Source organism: Tupaia chinensis, unplaced genomic scaffold (assembly GCF_000334495.1).
Source record: "Tupaia chinensis unplaced genomic scaffold, TupChi_1.0 Scaffold000290_1, whole genome shotgun sequence".
NCBI classification, from domain to species: Eukaryota; Metazoa; Chordata; class Mammalia; order Scandentia; family Tupaiidae; genus Tupaia; species Tupaia belangeri.
Genome location: NW_006159775.1, coordinates 2,440,402 through 2,461,472, shown reverse-complemented (window position 1 = coordinate 2,461,472; position 21,071 = coordinate 2,440,402). Strand labels below are relative to the sequence as shown.

The 21,071-nt window shown below is 37.4% G+C and overlaps 1 pseudogene; it reads left to right on the top strand.

Moving 5' to 3' along the window:
* The window catches only part of LOC102479300 (tomoregulin-1-like), a 148,273-nt pseudogene that overhangs the window by 25,320 nt on the left and 101,882 nt on the right, over window positions 1-21,071 (top strand).

Here is a 21,071-nt window from a genome sequence, read left to right as displayed (position 1 = left end):
GCAAGAAAGGAAAGAATGGGAAAATATATTCAAAGTGTTAAATGGGAAACGATTTCAACCAAGAATACTATACCCGGCAAGATAGTCCTTCATATCAGAAGAAAAGATTAAAAACATTCTCAGATAAACAAAACCTGAAATAATTTGCTAATATCAGACCTGCTCTTCAAGAAATTCTGAAGGGAGTGCTACTCCTGGAAAACTAAATACAGACAGACAGAAATAAGAAAACAAAAACTACAAAGAACATGACCAACTTAATAGTAAGGACAAATCTGGAAATAATCAGTAATAACGTTGAATGTTAGCTTACAGGATTTAAATGGAAAGATCAGACCACAGTACCACTGCAAATTCAACAGAAGAGAGATTAACCACATGAGACTGAACTGGTAAAATATAATTTCACAACTTTTGACTGAAACATTACTGATTTTCTTCTATGCTTTGTTTTCCAGATTTAAGGATTTTGCTTTTTTATGAGCTGTGGGTAGGTTCAGCAATTTGTTAAAATGTTTTTGTTTATTTGTTTGTTTTTAAATTGAAACATAAAATTTCTCCCTTCCTGACAATCCCTCTGGAATTGGGAAATATTTGTTAGTATTCTTATTTCATGGCAGAATGGTTATATACATAAGTTCAATAATATCTTTTGACTTTCACCAGAAATTGGAAATATTTATTATTGCCAGGGCTTTGACTAGAATGTCATGACTGAAGATATGAATAGGAAACTAAATAACTAAGGTAGATCTCAAGAAAGCCATCAGAAACTCTTGGAAAGATTGCCTGGCACCAAAAACAGTTCTGCCTGGCAGAAAGGATTAGAGAAGCCATATGACAGAGTCACACCATAAAATAACTTGGACTTTGCAGTCCAGCATTATAACCAGTAGAGACTGCAAAAGAGCAGCCACAACCAGAGGATAACCTTGAGGAAGATTTTTAAGGAAGAGAAAGATACTAAACTTTGCTAGCAGATGGCAGACCACAAAATACTTGGTAGGCAGACCTGAGTTGGGAAGGTTCATGTATGAATTGTATGCTGGTTCTCTGCTTTTCAATAGTTTGAGTAGTTGACATGTAAATATTTTCTCAAACATACTGTCTCTATTATTATAGAGCCACAAACAAAATTATAAAATATATTTTGAAAGTTATATTTAAAATTCAGTTTTTTGAAATTTTGGAGTTATCCATTAATTGTCAAGAACTATGGAGTATGAGCAAAAATTTTTGATATGTAAAGTAAATGTTTGTGGGAAAATGTAAAAAAATAAATAAAACAAAAAAAAAGAAAAAGAAAAGGAAAAAAAAAAACGATTAATGATTTATAGTTCTGTTTAAACCTATTTTTGAAGGCCATCCAGTGACATGGTGGTTAAGGCAGCTGGATCCCACTTGTCTGACTTCATGTTTCAAGTTCCAGATCTGGAGCTTAAAAAACATACTAGGCATATGTGTGTGTGTGTGTGTCCAAAATCTGGAAAGAGGGAGAAACAGAACAGAAGTGATTGTGGAGTGACCATTTCTCTTGTGGGTGCTTTCTCATTTTCTGTCTCCCTCTATGTCTCTCTATTGAGCATACATGTCTTCTGATAAATTTTAAAAAAAGCAAAAAATGTTTTTGAGTAATCAGAGTAATTAAAGCAAAAGAGTAACAAAACATTTCTGGAGATAAGACTTGAAACAGATTTTAGAGATGAAAAATAAATGAATACTCTCAAGTCAATCACTTTCAAATATTAATATTAAGAAGTTTATAACAAAGCACTTGAGTTTGAAGTTACCAAGTCACATAAAAAATTGTCTATATTGGGACCAGCAGTTAGTGTAATAGCTATGTTGTTGGACTCCCACGTAGTCGACTGCGGTTCGAGTCCTGGACTCTGTGGCTTAAACTCACGCCAGACGTGTGTGCGTGTGTGCCCAAGATCCCGAGAGGAGAATGGAGAAGAAGGGATTGAGGTGTGGCCATCCCCTCTGGGAGGTGATTTCTCGCTTCCTCTCTCTCTGTCTCTGTCTGTCTGGCGAGCGCATGCGCCCTATAGCAAAAATCTCTCCCCCCCAAAAAAAAAAATTGTCCATACTAATAATTTTACTTTGGGAAATATGCTCCCCAATAAAATAGTAGAAAAGAAAAACTAGCGCAAAGATGACATGACTCCTAACAGCATTATTTCTTAAAACAGACATTGGAAATACTTAAAATTTACAACATTGAAATAATAGCTGAATACATCATTGTACATAGAATATTATGTAGACATTTAAAATTAAAAAATAATTGGGCTATGCTAGTACTCTAAGCATATCATTAAATTAAATGCAAATGGACAAGAGGAATACCTTTCAAAAATCTTATTGGAAGATGATAAATTTAATTTATGGCAGCAGATCAGAACCCAAAGTAAAGAAAAGTGGTAGAGCTGATTGGAGACTCACCCTAAACAGGACAATATAAGAAGTACTTGTTGGATGGATGAGTACTGTGGCCAACTCGGTCATAATTCTGGGAAAAGGGTTATCACTGGATTTTCCAAAACAAGGTCAAGAATCTAACTGAAGTGTACTGAAAATGTCAAGGGAACTGAGCCAAACAGATGAAAGGTCCCGCCAGTCATGTATCTATGGGTCATCAGAAAAGTCCTGATGCATTTTTGCATAGAAAAACAGAAAAATATGTCATGATTTTTCAAACAACCCAATATATTCTAGTGAGTCTCTGATTAGACAACAAAATGCTAGTCAAAAAATGAATTTGAAGGCTAAGACAGATAAACAGGCTTACTACTGGACCCACTGAGAATTTATGGCATGGCCAAGACTTTTTGTAAGAGAGATCCATGTTCTAGCAATGAAGTAGAAAGATAATAATTAGAAATAAAAATGACTGAAAAATTGTACACTGATTTCAATGATATAAAATGCATTGGCTATCAAGAATTTGAGGACATACTTGAAGTAATTTTGTAATTAAATAATTTTACTTACTAATGCCTACCACCTCACATATAAGATGGGAAATATCCAACTTCAGCTCCTTCTAACCTTCCTGTCTCACTTAAGAACTGAGAAGCTCTTGTGAAGGACACAAATACTGAACCCTAATCATAGAAGCATACAACACTTACCTACACTGTAACATTTCATCCGTAAGACTTCTGTATTATAGGATAGAATTATTGCCATAAACATGGCAAGTTTCAAACTGTATCTAAGAAGGAGTCTCTAGGAAAACACAAAGATAGCAGAGAAGACAAAAATAAGAACACTCGAGGAATTGTAAGCCTCTGACACCTACAGCTCGAGCAAATTATAAACGCAGACTAGCTTCTAGCCATATAAACACATGTTAAATATCTACTCACCTCAGTTGATTTTACCCAACACCTTATGTCCAGTTTTCAACAAAAATTACAAATATTGGGAACAGAAGGTGGTGTGGTGGTAAAACATGACACTCTGGGAGGCAACCACATATGACAAGGTTTCTAGTTCAAGTCTGGAGACATCTCTGAATATAATGGGCATGCATTTCCCCATGATATGGAACTAGCTGATGGCTTTAATAAATTCTAGCATTGGGAACCAGTTGAGGGTCGGTCTCTCTCTCTCTCTCTCCCCTTCTCTCTCTCTTCCTCTCACTCTGTCTCTCTTACTCATGGAGATTAACAAAAAAAAAACACACTTGCAAAAGTATTACAAGAATTGCTAACAGTCAAAATCACAGTCCCGAGAAACAAACCAAGTCTTAGAAACAAATTTAGTAGGCTATGCTATGCACATCAAAGTGGATAAGGTTGGCCATCAAGAAAATTACAAGATTCTGATGAAAGAACATAAGACAATGGAGAGATACTTTATTTCATAAGTAGAAAGCCTCAATATTGTTAAGACACCAGTTTTTCCCAACTTGATCTATAAATTTAATGCACTCTTTATCAAAATTAAGTTATGGTGTAGATATCACTAAAGTCTTTTGAAAGTTTATATGGAGAGGTAAAAGATACAGAAGAGCCAACACAATTCTAAAGTGTAACAAAGTCAGAAGACTGACACTACCCAAATTCAAGACTCATTACAGTAATCAAAACAACATGGCATTAGCAAAAGAACAGACAAATCATCAATGGAATAAAATAAAGAGCCCAGAGAGAGATCTATACAAATATGATCAACTAGTCTTACACAAAGGTGCAAAGACAGTTCAATGAACAGTCTTTTCAACAACTGATGATGCTGGGGGACAAGGACTTTTTACATGACACTAAAAGCAAAAGTCATGAAAAAAATACATCACTAATTTGAACTTAAAATGAAAATGTATAACTTCTACTCTGTGAAAAACACTGCTAAGAGAAGAAATAATGATAAGTTATAGCCTGGGAGAAAATATTTTCAAAACACATATCCAATAAGAGAATTGTCTCCAAACAACTACAAAGGACTTTTAAAACTCAACAATAAGAAAACAAACAACCCAATTTAAAAATGGCAACAGATCTGAACACATACCTCACCAAAGAAAAAACATAAACAGATGGTAAATAGCAAATTAAAAAATTCTCAATATCATATGATGGAAAAGCAAATCAAAATCAAAATATGATGTCACTACATACCTATTAGGATGGCTAAAATCCAAAACACTGACAACACTAAGTGCTAATAAGAATGTGGAATAACAGAAACTTTTCATTCATTGCTGGCCGGAATGCAAAGTGGTACAATCACTTTGGAAGATGGTTCAGCCGTTTTTTACAAAGCTAAATATATGCTTACCATACAATTCAGTAATCATGTTCTTAGGTATTTATCAACATGAATTGAAAACATGTCCACACCAAAATCTACACACAAATCTTTATAGTGGCTTTTTCTGTAATTGCCAAGCTATTGCAACCCAGATACCATTAAGAACAAATGGTCTAACTAATCATGGTATACTGCACAATGGAATATTACTCATCGATAAGAGAAAACTAATTATTAAGCTGCAGAAAGATATGGAGGAACCCTAAATATGTATTGCTAAGTGAAAGAATTCAATCCAAAAATACTATATACAATGTGATTCCAACTAAAAAAGGTAAAACTATGAGAGTCAAAAGAACAGCGGTGGGGCTGGTAGGAGGTGTGGTGGTTGTTACTGGACTCCCACATGGCCAACTGCAGTTCAAGTCCCGGACCTGACAGCTTGTTTTGTCACTTTCCCTTTCTCTCTTTCTCTGTCTCTCTTTAGTCAAATTAAATAATAATAATGATAATAAATCAAAAGAGATAAATAATTAGAGAAGGGAAATAAATGAAATGCAATAAAAAATAGAGCAGGGAAACTTTCCTTTATAATACTTTAATGATGAATACACTACATCCAGTCAAAACACATACAATGCACAGCACAAAGAGACAACCTTAAAGTAAACAATAAACCTTAGTTGGTAATACTGTATCAATACCAATTCATCAGTTATACCAAAATGTACCATAGTAACGTAAGCAGTTGATAGCACTGTGGAGAGGCATAGGTAGGGGAGATATATAGGAACTCTCTGTAATTTCTACATAATTTTTCTGTGAGCCTAGAACTTCTATAAAAATAAAGCCTATTAATAATTTTTTTTAAAACATCATCTATTAAAAATGGCCCTTATTGTTTATTCAGAACTCATAGAATTGTTATTCTACTCTGGTTCATAAGAACTGAAAGTTATGTAATCATCATGTCTGAGAATAGAAATGTTAATTCTGAGATTGTTTTATTTAGTCTTTTTCCTCAACAAATCTTTCTCTGAAATTATAATAGCAAATGACAAAATTTTTAAAAAATTTAACTACAATAATATAATATGCAATTAAGATAAAGGGGCCAGCACTGACACATAAATTTGAAATATATTTGAATATATGTACCTATGCTTGTATAGGAGAAAAAGATACAGAAATCCTTTAACCCAAGGCTAGTTGCACAAAAAGAAGTAGTGAGAATTTTTGTGCTAGTCCCTCTAGTCTATTTTCTTTACTCAGTGCAGACCATAGAATTTTATAAACAAAAAGATTTCCAAGAGTACTAATGCTAACTCTGGAATAAAAAACTCAAGCTGAATCTCTCCAAAGATTTTCATTAAAACGAGGAATAATTCCACATAGCATTTCTAATGACTTCTTTTTTTTAATGGAAGCAGTATAGGTTGAGTGTACTCATGTGTGATTTAATCCAATATTCATCTAAGGAGGCATGTAAAGAATCTAGTAGACTTGCCACTGTTGTAATATGATACCATGGGTATTCTTTACTATTAAAGTTCCAAGAGACGATATAGTTAAAATATGTGACAATGCAATGATTGCTTCACCAAGATTACTCCTAAATATCATCTAAAGTTGTAAAAGTGTGGAACCAGCAGGGGTCAGGACTCTGGACTCCAACATGGCTGACTATAGTTTGAGTCCCAGACCTGGAGACTTGCTTTGTCACTCTCTCTCTGTCTCTCTCTGGTAAGTACATGTTCCCTGTAGCAAATTTAATAATAATAATAAACAAAATTATATATAAAATTATAAATAATATACATGCATTCTATATATAATTATATATTTTTTAATTTTATTTATTCATTCATTTATTTTAAACTGAGCAGAGATCACCAGAGAGAGGGAAAGTGAGAAAGCAAGCCACCAGGTCCAGGATTTGAATCATGGCCAGCCGTATGGGAGTGTCCAGTGCCTTAAACACCTTGCCACCCACAGATCTCTCTATATATATACACATATACAGAGATATATATATATATATGTATATATATATATACATACACTTAGATGAGATAGTTTTTTTTTTTTTCTATAGGGCACATGTTCCTGCTGGAGACACACAGAGAGAGAGAAAGTGAGAATTACCCCTCCTCCCCCTGCTGCCACCACCAGAGGGGATGGCCACATTGCAGTCTCTTCTCCTCCATTCTCCTCTTGGGATTTTGAGCATACAAGAACACACACCAGCGTGTATCAAGTTGCTAGGTCCAGGACTTGAACCGCAGTCAGCCTTGTGGGATGGACACATGCAGAGAATGTTCAAATTATTATCAAACACTGGCTGATGTTAAAATCTGATATTCTTCCTTCTGATCTCCCTCAGATTTACTTCACCTTCCCTGTGCTAGAATTGTGCTAACAAGTGTGAGAAATAGACAAAACTACGTTATTTCTCACTTGACTTCTTGGCCAAATATTCCCCACAAATATGATAGTTAAATAATTCTTAGGCAATTTGGAAAATAAAATAATCTCTTTTCTTTTGACCACTAAAACAGTTCATTGCTTCTCTTTAAAAATGCAAGTGGGGCCAGCTTGTGGCATGGTGGTTAAGGCAGCTGAATTCCACATGTCCAACTGCACTATTGAGTCCTGGACCCAGTAGCTTGAGAAACATGCTGAGTGTATGTGTGTGCATGCCCAAACCTGGAAAGAACAAAGATATGGAAGAAAAGGGATTGTGTCATGACCATTCCTCATGGGAGGTGATTTCTCACTTTTCCTCTTTCTCTTCTCCCTCTTGCTTTGACTCTCTCTAGTGAACCATGTGACTTCTGGCAAAATATTTTAAAAAGTAGAAAGTAAAAACAAGAAGTATTACTACTTTATATGTTACTTTGCCCTCATTTTGTAAAGTACATGTAGATCTATAATCCCATAGACTTGACTCTCATGTGGAGGGTTTTCAGATCACATGGTCTCTCTTTCATTAAAAAATACATTTTTTATGACTGAGAGGGAGAGACAAAGAACCAGAGACAGTATTCCCAACAGAATCTTAGCCTTGTGACCCATCCCCAGCTTCAGCTGGCCTCAGATCATGGGCAGGCATACTTAGGGAGGTCTCTGGATTTAGACTGAAACCTTCTCATGTGGGATTACCCCAAAGTGTCATGTTTTACTGCAGAACCATCATTCAGCCCCTACACATTGTTTCTTATATGCCCCAGAAGCAATTTAACATAGGCAAGGTGTTGAAGGGGATGCTATTTATGACTTCTCTCCTCCAGTTCAATGGTTTTCCTCTTCTAGCAGCTATGCGTAATGGATATTTGTGGTTAGAAAGTGCTCTTTATCCAGAGACCTGAAGAATACGCATGGACCTTAATTCCACTAGCCTTTAGCTCTGTGATTAGCACACTGACTTTATCATAAAATGATTACAACAGTGGCTGTAGTATTTTACTCTATTACTTAGAGCACTCATTCTCTTTTGGCATTTCATTTAATGTTAACTATTCCTACTTACAGAGAAATCGAAGCCAAGAATTTAGACAGGCAAACAGGCTGGTTCTGCTTCAGCAACATCGTAATTCAAACAAATTTCTTTCCAGTGATAATATTTGTTCATCCAACAACAAACACCCAAACATTCTATCTTTTGTAGAGACAGACGAGGCAGCAAATATCCTGTTTTCATTTTTTCAGAATGGCTCACAACATTCAGTAAACAAAATGTCTGCCAGGGGGCAGCATAATGTAATATTTTTTTTTATTCCCAAGGGATTCTAGAAGGTTTTATAAAAGCTACTAGCATATTATAATAATTAACTTGAAATTAAAGCCTCATGATAACCATGTTACACTACATTTAGAAGTTAAGGTTTTTTTGGATGGTTTATTAACTTATAATAGGACTTGCATAAACTAAAATGCCATTTTCAGACATAAAATTTCTACCAGGCAAATGTTGCTTATATTCATTTGCTTCCTAAATCTGTTCTCCATAGCTTTCCAAAGTCCTTACTCTCTTGAACCATTTGTGGACAGTCATATTGAATTTTACAAGCAAACTAAGATATTTTGAATCTTTAAGAATAATTGACTGGAACCAACAGGCAGTATAATGGTTAGGGTACTGGACTCACATGGCCGACTGATTCAAGTCCTGGTGGCTTGCTTTCTCACTTTCCCTTTCTATCTGTCTCTCTCTGGTCAAATTTTTAAAAATAAAATATAATTTATTAAATAAATAATTCAAGAAAAGAATTATTGACTATGTATGTGCTTTCAAAATATGACTCCTCTTGAAAGAAGTTGGGAACTGTTATTTTTATTATTTCTGAGAGATAACAATACTTCAGTAATAAGCTGTCTCCTGGTTAATTATTTCCAAAATAACACTAAGTATATGTAAATTATAGAATTGCACTGAGAAGACAGACTAGTTCCTTGAGAAGAGAGAAGCATTGAGGGAAAGAAAATTCACAATGAATCTTTTAAAAATTTCTAGAAGAAAGAAATAGGCCCTGTAGTCCAGAGATATTTCTGTAATCTATGTCTATTCCCTAGACAAACTATTCCCGAGAACATAGTGTTGTAATCATCTGTTAATGTAATTCATGGTTCTGAACTGACTGGACTCAACTGGGCAGATCTCACTGGAAATCTGGAAGGCAGTTCGAGTCAGAACTAGTCTGGGATAGAATCACTGAAAATTTGAATGGTTTATATGTGTAAGATGAATTATTCACTCACGTGTCTGCGCCCTCAGCTAGGGTAGATGGAACAGCTAGGAACTGACCAGGTGTTCCTCTCGCCATCCAGCTTTTCTATGTAACTAGCTTGGCCTCATCACAGCTTGGCAGTCTCAGAGAAGTTGAAATTTTTCCTCAGAACCTGGCTTCTTCTAAAACAACCATACCAAGAGACCCAGGGGTAAATGACAAAGAACCTATGACACAGAGTTAGAAGTCATGGAACATCACTTCTACCCCATGAAATTGGTCAATAGTTATAAGGCTAGCACAGATTGAAGATGAGTAGGCTATCCAAAAATGTTTTATCAAGACATGTGTGTTCACTGGGGGTCATCAGCGAAGAGGAGAATTATGGGAGACTGACTGCTATAAGGAAACATCAGATATGATTGAGAATTTAAAACAGAGAAATGAATTATAATATTAATCCTTCACTCCCTTCCTCTCTAAACTCTCAGAATGCAGACATCTAGGGTTTTACCTTCAAGGTAAGAGACATAAAGAATTTTCTCTGGAGATATAAATACACATTATATGTTCTCTGAAGAAGTGCTCCCATTGAATGGCCAATTCAAATCATCTTAGATGAAAGCACATTGATTGGCAGGTCTTGAATCACATAAAACACATGAACTCAGATTGTTATGCCTCACCTCTCAGTTATAAGAACATGTACCAAAATATAGAAACAAACAGAAAGAGAATAAACAATAGCGGTGGATGAAGACATAAAATAATGTCTTTTTCTAAGTTCACTTACTCATTCCATGAGTGTGAGAGACAGAGAGAAATAGCTACAACACCCACAACAGCATCTTGAAGCAACCATCCACCCTTGCCTCAGCCATCCCAGATCAGGGGTGCACACATGCCCTGCATATTTGAGGAGGTCTTGGGCATGAATCAGTAACTTTCCCATGCAAGTCTGCCTCCCAGAGTGTCTCACATTTTACCATCTCCTCAAATAATATCATTAATATAAATTGAGACAAAAGGGAATATAATATGACCTCGAAACAAAAGCAAAATGGTATAAGAAGTAATATATTCAGAGAATAAAGAAGAGCTCTTGGAAATTATACACACAAACATAGAAGGTTGTTGGGTAGAGTATTGTAGGATTGTATATGACATAAATTGTATATGACAAAATTAAATCAAAATATTGGATTTTTTTAAAAGTATATTTGCATTAAAGCACATGCTCTTGCCAGAGAGAGACAAAGGGAGACAAAGTGAGAAATCACCACTCGGAGGGCATGACCATGCCACAATCCCTTCTCCTCCATTCTCCTCTTGGGATTTTGAGCATGCACACACATGCACCCAGTGTGTTTCTCAAGCCACTGGGTCCAGAACTCCACCATGGAGTATGCCATGTAGGATTCAGTACCTCAACCACCACACCACCTGCTGACCTGAAGATAAATATTTTAATATAAGCCCCAGAGTGCTGAGGTTTAACCTTCTCTACACGAGAAGCCAGATTCTATATGGCTCACCATGGTCCTGGTCTTGGTGGCTTGCAAACATGCTGGACGTATGGACCTAAACGCCTCAAATCCTAACAGGATATAGAAATGAAGGAAAAAACGACTGTGGTGTGATCATGCCCTATCAGATGGTTTCCTGTCTCTGTCTCTCTGTCTCTCTTTCTCTCTAGCAAGAACATGTGCCTGCTGTCAATTAAAAAAAGGAATTAATAAAAAGATTTAAGGATAAAGAGATGGAAAAGAGGGAAAAAGTTAATAAAGTTAGAAGTTCATTTCATGAGTTAAGTGATCTAACTAGTATGGGTTCCAGAAATAACAGAACAATAGCAAAAACTATAAGGAAATTCTCAAAAAGAAATAAGTCCAAAGAATGTTCCAAAAATAATTAAAAGAAATTTTTCAGAAATAAAATAATTACTGCCTTGAGACCAGCAGATGGTGTAAGGGTTGCATTGTTGGACTCCCATGTAGTCAACCGCAGTTCAAGTCCTGGACCCGTAGACTTAAAAAACTCATGCTGGGTACATGTGTGTGCACACCCAAAATCCTGAGAAGATAATGGGAGAGAAGGGATTGTGGTGTGGCCATCCCAAATTTCTCACTTTCTGTCTTTCTGTCTATCTGCCTTTCTGTCTCTCCAACGAGCACATGCACTTTATAGCTAAAAATCTCTTTAAAATATTAAATAAATAAAATAATTGATGCCTTGAGATTCTTAACACCTTTATTTCTAAATTTATGTTTCGTTATTGAGATCTGATCAGACAATAAAACCTGTACAAAGGCTAATTCAAAAGAGTTGTGATGTGTTGAACTACATTTCCCCAAAATGTTGAAATTCTATTTCTAGTACCTCAGAATAAAATCTTACCTAGACATATGGTCTTTGCAGATATAATCAAGATTAGGTGATTAGTCTTCACCAGTTCAATATGTCTGTTGTCCTTCGAAAAAGGAGCAATTTCTCTTCTCGTGAGTGACACGAGGTGATTTTTGAAAATGGTTCACTATTCACTTGACCCAGAGAATCCCAAAAAGTCATCCAAATGAAGAGGTTCAAATCTTTTTTTTTTTTTTTTGGAGAGGTTTTTGCTATAGTGCGCGGGTGCTCGGCAGACAGAGAGAGAGACAGAGAGATAGAAAGCAAGAAATCACCCCCAGGGGGGATGGCCATGCCGCAATCCCTTCTCCTCCATTCTCCTCTCGGGATCTTGGGCACGCACGCACACGTGCCCAGCATGAGTTTAAGCCACCGGGTCCAGGGCGCGAACCGCCATCGACGTTGTGGGAGTCCAGCAACATAGCCATTACGCTAACTGCTGGTCCCAAGAGGTTCAAATGTTCATGTTCACTTAAGAATACCTATGAAACTGCCCAGGCCATCGAGGGTATGCATTTCTGAAAGGCCACCAAGTATCCGAAGGATGTCACTTTACAGAAGCAGTGTGTGCCATTCTGTCATTACAATGGTAGAGGTGTCCATGCCAAACAATGGGGCTGGACCCAAGGTCAGTGGCCTAAAAAGAGTGCTGACTTTTTGTTGCACATGCTTAAAAATACAGAAAGTAGTGCTGAATTAAAGAGTTTAGAAGTAGACTCTCTGGTCATTGAACATATATTCAGGTGAACAAAGCACCCGAGATGCACCGTCGTACTTATGGAACTAACTCGTGGGTGAATTAGCCCATATATGAGCTCCCACTGTCATATGGAGATTATCCTCACTAAAATGGAGCAAATTGCCCCTAACCAAGAGAAATAACCAGAAGAGGAAGTTGTGCAGAAGAAAACGATATCCCAGAAGAAACTGAAGAGACAAAAACTTATGGTATGAGAGTGAAGTCAGCATAAAATAAATGTAGGTAAAAGTAAGTGAAAAGAAAAGGGAGAAATTTAAACACAAATATAGAAACGCACAAGAGAAAGACCATGTTAAGATGAAGTCAGAGGGAACAACAGATGGCATAATTGTTTTATCACTGGACTCTCATGTAGTCAACGGAAATTTGAGTCCCAGACCTGGACGCTTAAAAACTCATGCTGGAGGGAGAAAGGACTGCAGCAAGGCCATCTGCCCTAGGGTGGGGGGTGGGGCATGTGATATCTCACTTTCTGTCTCTGTCTCTCTCTGTCTTTCCAGTGAGTGCACATGCCCTACAGCAAAAAACAAAAACATAAAAAACCAAACTCATGCTGGATGTGTGTGTGTATCCATGCCCAAAATCCTGAGAGGAGATTGGAGGAGAAGGGGTGGCAACATGGTCATTCCCCCTTGGGCGGTGATTTTTCCCTTATTGTCTCTCTGGTGAACACACATGGCCTATAACAAAAATCTCTCAAAAAAAAAATAGAGACTATGTGAAGCATCTGCGAAACAGAAAGTTATTACTTGGAACCAGCAGATGGCTCAATGGATATGTTGCTGGACTCCTACGTAGTTGACACCTATTTGAGTCCCAGACCTAGTGACTTAAAACTCAGCTGGGCATGTGTGCAAGCATGTCCAAAATCCCAAGAGGAAAATGGAGGAAAAGGGATTGCAGCCTGGCCATCTCCTCTGGGGGATGATTTCTCACTTTCTGTCTCTCTGGTGAGTGCACTCAGCCTATAGTAAAAGTCTCAAAAAAAAAAAAAAAAGAAAGAAAGAAAGAACGATACTACTAAAATATCCAATTTCTTTCAAGAATTCTGTATTTAGGACAGATGATGGTGGATGCATGAATATACTTTCATAAAAAAGGAAAACTTCAAGAAAATTTTTAAAAAGTAGTGGAAGAAATGAAATATGTGTTCAATTGCAGTTGTAAATGGAATTTCCATAGTCATATCAATGTAACTACCGAATACTATTTAAATCAAGATTATAACTCTAATTAAGGGAGATAAGAATTTCGATTATGTGGGGTAGGAAATAGTGGTGAAAGAGTACCAAATATCTTCTTTTTTTTTTATGAGAGAGAGAGAGAGATTTGCTATAGCGTGCCTGTGCTTGCAGTAAGACAGAGAGAGAAAGAGAAAATGGGAAAATCTCCCCCTCCCCTCCAGAAGGGATAGCCATACCTCAATCCCTTCTCCACCATTGTACCCTTGGGATTTTTCACATGCATCCACATGTACCTGATGTGAGTTTCAAGCCGCTAGGTCCAAGACATGAACAGTGGTTGACCAGGGAGTCTAGCACCTTAACAACTACACTACCTGTTGACCCAAAAATATCCTCTTTAATAGTGAAAAATTAGTAGATAAAGACTAATAATAAAAATAATAGTATTAGAAGCATAAAATAGTACTTCGGACTTAAAATAAGTAAGAAGTAATGGCCTTTAGATGTTTGGTGAATCAATAAAATGTGGGAAAAAAAAGTTTAGTATGGAAGGGAGAGTGGGGAAAGGGGGAGGAAAAAAATGGGTAAAAGTACGCTTAATTGACAAAAACTGAGAAGCTATTTGCTGATGATAATGTATACAGTAATATCCTTGTCTTTACTGACTTGCATGATTTTTGCGTTGGTAAAAGAAATGTATATTGTAAAGACATGTGATAAAATGTAAATATAAATAAATAAACTAACTGCCTTCAAATGCCTCCCAAAAGAAGTGATTGTCTTTGGGGAACCACCTGACTCAAGTATTCCCTGCCATGAGTAAGACCTGATTTATGTCACCTAGACTCATGAGTTACCTTTCAGATTCCCTGATCTGCCTCATTGGAATTTTTCTTATCTTTCTCCTTTTCTGACTAACAATCCCTGTGTCATTTTTCTGGACAGACTCCTGCTGTAAGGGCCTTCCCCTGCTTGCACACCTATCCAAATGTCACCCATAATGCTCGTGTGTGCTACTGCTGCCTCATGGTCATTTCTTTTTTCAATATCAGCCCTCTTATCTCTCAACCTCCCTGAAAGGCTTTGAATACCCTCTAATGTATTCCATTTTAATTGGTAAATCTTGCTTTGTTTATTTATTTATTTATTTATTTATTTATTTTTGGAGAGGTTTTTGCTATAGGCTGCATGCAGTCTCCAGAAAGACAGAGAGGCAGAGACAGAAAACAAAAAATCACCCCCCAGGGGGGATGGCTATGCCACAATCCCTTCTCCTCTTGGGATCTTGGGCACACATGCACACGTGCCGGGCATGAGTTTAAGCCACCAGGTCTGGGACTCCAACCGTAGTTGACTATATGGGAGTCCAGCAACATAGCTATTATGCCAACTCTGCTGGTCCCTAGCTTTACTCTTTTTCTTTTTCTTTTTTTTTTTTTTTTTGGAGATGTTTTCACTATAGGGCGCGTGTGCTCGCCAGACAGACAGAGAGAGACATAGAGACAGAAAGCGAAAAATCACCCCCCAGAGGGGATGGTCACGCAGCAATCCCTTCTCCTTCATTCTCCTCTCGGGATCTTGGGCACGCACGCACACGTGCCCGGCATGAGTTTTAAGCCACCGGGTCTGGGATGTGAACCGCGGGCGACTACGTTCAGCGACATAGCCATTACACTGACTGTTGGACCCTTGCTTTATTCTTTAAGGCTCACTTTAGGTACCAAGTCACACAGGAAGTATTTTTTGGTTTATAGCATGGAGAATTAATCAGCGTCCTGCTTTGCAATACCTCTGCATGAAACACGTTCACAAATCAGAAGTTCCGAGAGTTATTTTGATCTTTGCTGATTTCTAAAATACCATGGAGAAAAATCTCCCTTTCCTATAGATGAATAGGACTTGAGTTTTCATTCAAGTGAATGAAATGTTTTTTTTTTGTATGCAGCAACTAAGCAAATGTTTCTATATATATGTAAATAGAGCCTCTGGATTGGATTTTCGATGGTAAGAAAATAAAGTGGATTTTTGGCTTTTGAGGAATTTAAAGTCTGCTGAAAGACTGACATTAGTTAGTCATATAAATAAGTAAAAGTTCAATTGGGATAAATATTCTGGTTATCCAGAGGAGATTGGGTACTCAGAGATTATATGCCAAAATTCAAGCCAGCAATGCAGAATATAATACACAATAATTTAATATAATTTCTCTTGAAATTACAATGCTTCAGACTACTTCCCTCTTCCTAGACTATGCCTTTGGGTGTCCAAACTAATATAATTGTGACAGAATTAACAGCGAGGAATTCTAAGCCTATTTATGAATGGGTCAAACTCATACGTACTTTCTTTTTTTTTTTTTTTTTTTTTGAGAAGTGTCAGTCACAATTTTTTTTGGAGAGGTTTTTGCTATAGGGTCCATGCGCTCGCCAGACAGACAGAGAGAGAGAGAGAGAGACAGAAAGCAAGAAATCACCCCCCAGGGTGGATGGCCACACCTCAATCCCTTCTCCTCCATTCTCCTCTGGGGATCTTGGGCACGCACGCACACGCGCCTGGCGTGAGTTTAAGCCACGGGGTCTGGGACTCGAACCGCGGTCAACTATGTGGGAGTCCAGCAACATAGCCATTACGCTAACTGCTGGTCCCCAAACTGATATGTACTTTCAAAGAGAACTCTTGGTACTACTGCAGGTGCTTTCCTGGCCAAACCCAGATAGAGAACGTGTTGTCATATTTCAGACATATATCCCAATGAAGATCATAGTTTTCCCTTCTTTATTTCAATCATTTTTCTGATTATATACCATAAAATCCTTTGAAAATGCAACTAAGTTTTAAAAGAAACTAAAATCCCATACAATCACCACTCATACGTGACATGGTTTCTATGCTGCTCTAACGTGAGACGTTTACTAGTTGTTGTCTCAGCACAAAACCTCCTCCAGCCATTGTCTCCTTGCCTGTCATCCAGTTCCCCTACAGGTTTTCAGAGCCATCTGTTTAGTGAACTGGCCGCAGATATGAGTTGAGCTGGGGCAGATGATCTGGGGCAGTAAACTGGTAGTTGGTGAAATTCTTGAATCAGCAACAAGAGGACGTTGGCATTGAGTTGGTCTCTATATTTCCCTGGTACTTGCAAAGGAAGACTGTTTTTCTCCCCAAGGATTGAGGCTTCTCAGTTCCTTCCTTTCATTGCTTGTTCTCTCAGCCTTTTTCTCTCTCTTCCACAGCTCCAAGTCTTTCAGAGAATAGAAAAACCTGCTCCTCAAGCAAGCCTGTGAATATTCTTATATAGCACTTCAGTTTGCAACTTCTGTGTCTGCGAGCTATTTTTGAAATGGGTGATCCATGTCTATCATGTGAAATAGGCTTGGAAAAGGGCCCCTTGAAATCATAATGAGAGAATTCTATGATCTAGGGAGGAAATAAAGACTGAAGAGAATTAGCCTAGTACAGATTAATAATCCCCCCACACATGTATTATTGTTCTTCTGGCTTTTCTCTAAGAACCATAAAAACAGGAACTATGGCTTTTTGATGATCACTGACTCCTGTTCTCTATTAATGCAAGGTAAATATTAAATAAATATTTGTTGAAAGAAGAAAGAAGATATGCACTACTGTTCCCCCCCACCCCTAAGGTTTTTTCATGTGTGCTCGCTGGAGAGAGAGAAAGGGACTGTGAAAGGAAAGTGAGAAATCAAGCCCCACTGGAGTTGGCCACACCACAATCTTTTCTCCTCCATTCTCCTCTCAGGATTTGGGACATGCAAGCACATGCACCCAGCATGAGTTTCAAGCCTCCAGATCCATGACTCAAACTGGTCAGTCATGTGGAGGTCCAGCGTCTTAATCACTATGCCACCTGGTGGCCTCTGCACTTTGCTTTTTATCAAGTAGTATTTTTCTCTTAAATTTCCATTCACTTATTAAATTAAATTTTATGCCTTTCTCTTCTACCTGTATGTCCCACCAGAAGCACTGGGGCTTCACCTGTAACATCTGCAACATGCATTTTGTTGCTGTTGTTGTTGTTGTTGTTGTTGTTTAGGTTTTTCGCCATAGGGCATGTATGATTTTTCAAGCCACCAGGACCAGGACTTAAACTGTTGTCAATTGCATGAAAGATCAGCACCTTAATCACCATGTGATCTGCTTGCCACCTGTAACATCGAACCATGCCAGCTATACTCACCGTTATCCTAGAATCCAAGCTAAAGACAACTTCCTCTCTAGAAAGAAAAGACTGACTTGAGAGTTGCTAGTCTTAGACTCATAGGCCCCATCATGACACGGTGGGATTAAATGAGTGGGGAAAGGGAACTGAGGCCACGTGGGAAGGTACTTGGTTTTCTTGCGGAGGTCTCGTTGTATACATGTGCTTATGATGCTGGCTGCCTGAGGCTGGACATGGATCACGGCATGCCAATTCTGTTAGGTGTCTCTCTTTTCCTCCTTCTCCCAGGTCCTTTCCCCCACTTGGCTCACTGATCACTAGCAGCAACTTACAACTCCTTGACAGAGGTGGGAGAATTCCTTTCTGGGCAAATGGGAGGGCTCAGGACCTGTGAGAGTCCCACAGAAGGACTAGGTCCACATGTGATCATCTGTTCAACTACGGGGCTGCCAGTTGACAAACTCTGTCCAACCACACAGAGCTTCTAATCAAACTCTCAGTGCCTTAATCTTAAATTTTTAAAAAAAGAGCCAAGTCAGGACCAGCAGTTGGTGTAATGGCTACGTCACTAGACTCCTATGTAGGTGACCACAGTGTGAGTCCCAGACCTGGTGACTTAAACTCACGTTGGGTGCATGTGCATACGTGTCCAAGATCCCTAGAGAAATCCCTGGTGGGGGCTGATTTCCCACTTTCTGTCTCTCTGTCTCTCTCTGTTTTTCTGGTGAGCACGCACGTCTTATAGCAAAACCTCTCAAAACAAACAAACAAACAAACAAACAAACGAAGTGACTTGAACAACAAGGAAAAATACAGGCAACAGAAGAAAATGTCCATAGCTTAACAATTTGACATTGCAAAATAAATAAGACATATAAAAGAAAACATTTTTTAAAGAAATATTTAAAAAGCAAGAAAACCCTTTAAAAAACAAACATACAAGAAAACTCTTGAAAATTAAACATAGAACATCAGAAATTGAAAATCAGTGGATGGGACTGGCAAGTGGCGTGGTGATTAAGGCACTGAACACTCCCACATGGCTGACCATGGTTCAAGTCCCGGACCTGGTGGCTTGCTTTCTCACTTTTCTCTCTCTCTCTCTTCTCTCTCTCTCTCTCTCTCTCTCTCTCTCTCTCTCTCTCTCTCTCTCTCTCTCTTTCTCTGTGTGTGTGTGTGTGTGTGTGTGTGTGTGTGTCTGGTCAAATTAAAATAAACAAATAAATAAATAAATGAAATTGACTAAAATAATTTTTAAAAAAAGTTTTTAAAAAAGATTAAAAATTCAGTGGAGATTTGAAAGATAAATTTGAGAAAATCAATGTAAAAAGAGAAAAAAAGGCAAAGAATAGAAGATGGGAATAAAGAATAAGAAAAATAGAGGATCAATCCAGGATAAGCCACATCTAAGTGATAAATATTGCCCCTCCAAAATAAAGAATAAATATTTCTTATAGCATAGATAAGAGGATATTATAAAAATAATATTGAGTATGAAGCTAGATTAAAACATATTCTAAATATTCAAGACTTCAAGGGTGGGACCTCTCAAATAAGGGAATAAATCAAAGAAGTAGCTGTCAGATCCTGTAGACAGAAAATTCAAGATAGGAGAGACAAAGCAGTCTTAGGGGTGATGGTGAAGGGATGTATGAAGGTGACATGTACAGCCAGATAGCAGGTTAAGGGGCTGACCAGACCAGCCTGCAAAAGGGACAAAGAGATTCCTAACTACACCCCAATGTGTTTGGCAATATGGAAAGAAGTCAAAAAATGTCTTTTAGAGCATTTGAGAATAAACAAGTGATAGTTAAATCTAAGATATCATAAATTTCAAAACGTACCGTCATTTTATCTACTATTAAAAAATGATCAACGAAGCAGGGCTAATGTGTTATATATATTGATATTTAGACTTATATAGACATGGATTTATATCACACTGACTGTGGAAGAGGAAATACAAATAAAATAAATTGATCAAAATATTCAAATTCCTTTGTTTTTGAAGTCATATTCTAGATATATTAACATGTAACAAAAAAAAAAAGAGAGAGAGAGAGAAAGAAAGCATGTCTTAGGATCCATAAGCTATAATATGAGTGAAACAACAAACTCAAAAATAATGAAAAATAAGATTTTCAAGATAGGAAATGTAATAATAGAACATCGTAAGTCTTGTCTAGATAATCCTACATAGTCATTGTCATGTACAATGACACTGAGCCATGAGAAGTATACAAGATAAAGTTGAATGTTATTTAAACACCTGTAGCCGCCTTGACCATACCAACCTTGAAAAATATTAAAATAATTTATTCAACATATTACTCATCAAAATAATCCAATCAAGTGATGAAAAAACCTGACTGTGAGAAGAGATTCAGACTCAAATTAAACTTGGAAGTTAAGTAATGAATAACTGGAATCCAAGGCACATAGACCTTCAACTTTTTTGTCTAAGTTTCTTCCTTTCTGCTGACAGAAAGAGATACAGAGAGAGAGAGAAAGGCGCCCTCAACAGGATCTTCATGCTATGATTTACACCTTAAATTACAGAATAGAAATATTTGGAAAATGGGAAAATGCAAGGCTATTTGTGGATGGGGTGGATATGGTAGTAAGAGGACTAATTTTTCCTTCTTTTAAAAAAAATTTTTAAGAGAGAGATTTTTACTATAGGGCATGTGTGTTTGCCAGAGAAACAGAGAGAGACAAAGACAGGAAGTAATAAACCCCCAAGGAGGATGGCCATGCCACAGTCTCTTCCCCATTGTCCTCTTGGGATCTTGGGTACACATGCACACGCACCTGGTGTGAGTTTTAAGCTGCCAGGTCCAGAACTCCAACTGTGGTTGACCATGTGAGAGTCCAGTGACATAACCATTACACCATCTGCTGGTCCCAATTTTTCCTTCTTTAGAATAGGATTCAATAAAACATATCTGAGATGGAAAAATAAAGAAATAATATTATGTGTATATTATTAACTTTTTAAAAACAATTATTTAATTTTATTTATTATTTTTTAATTTGCTGTAAAGCAAGTGCAGTCACCA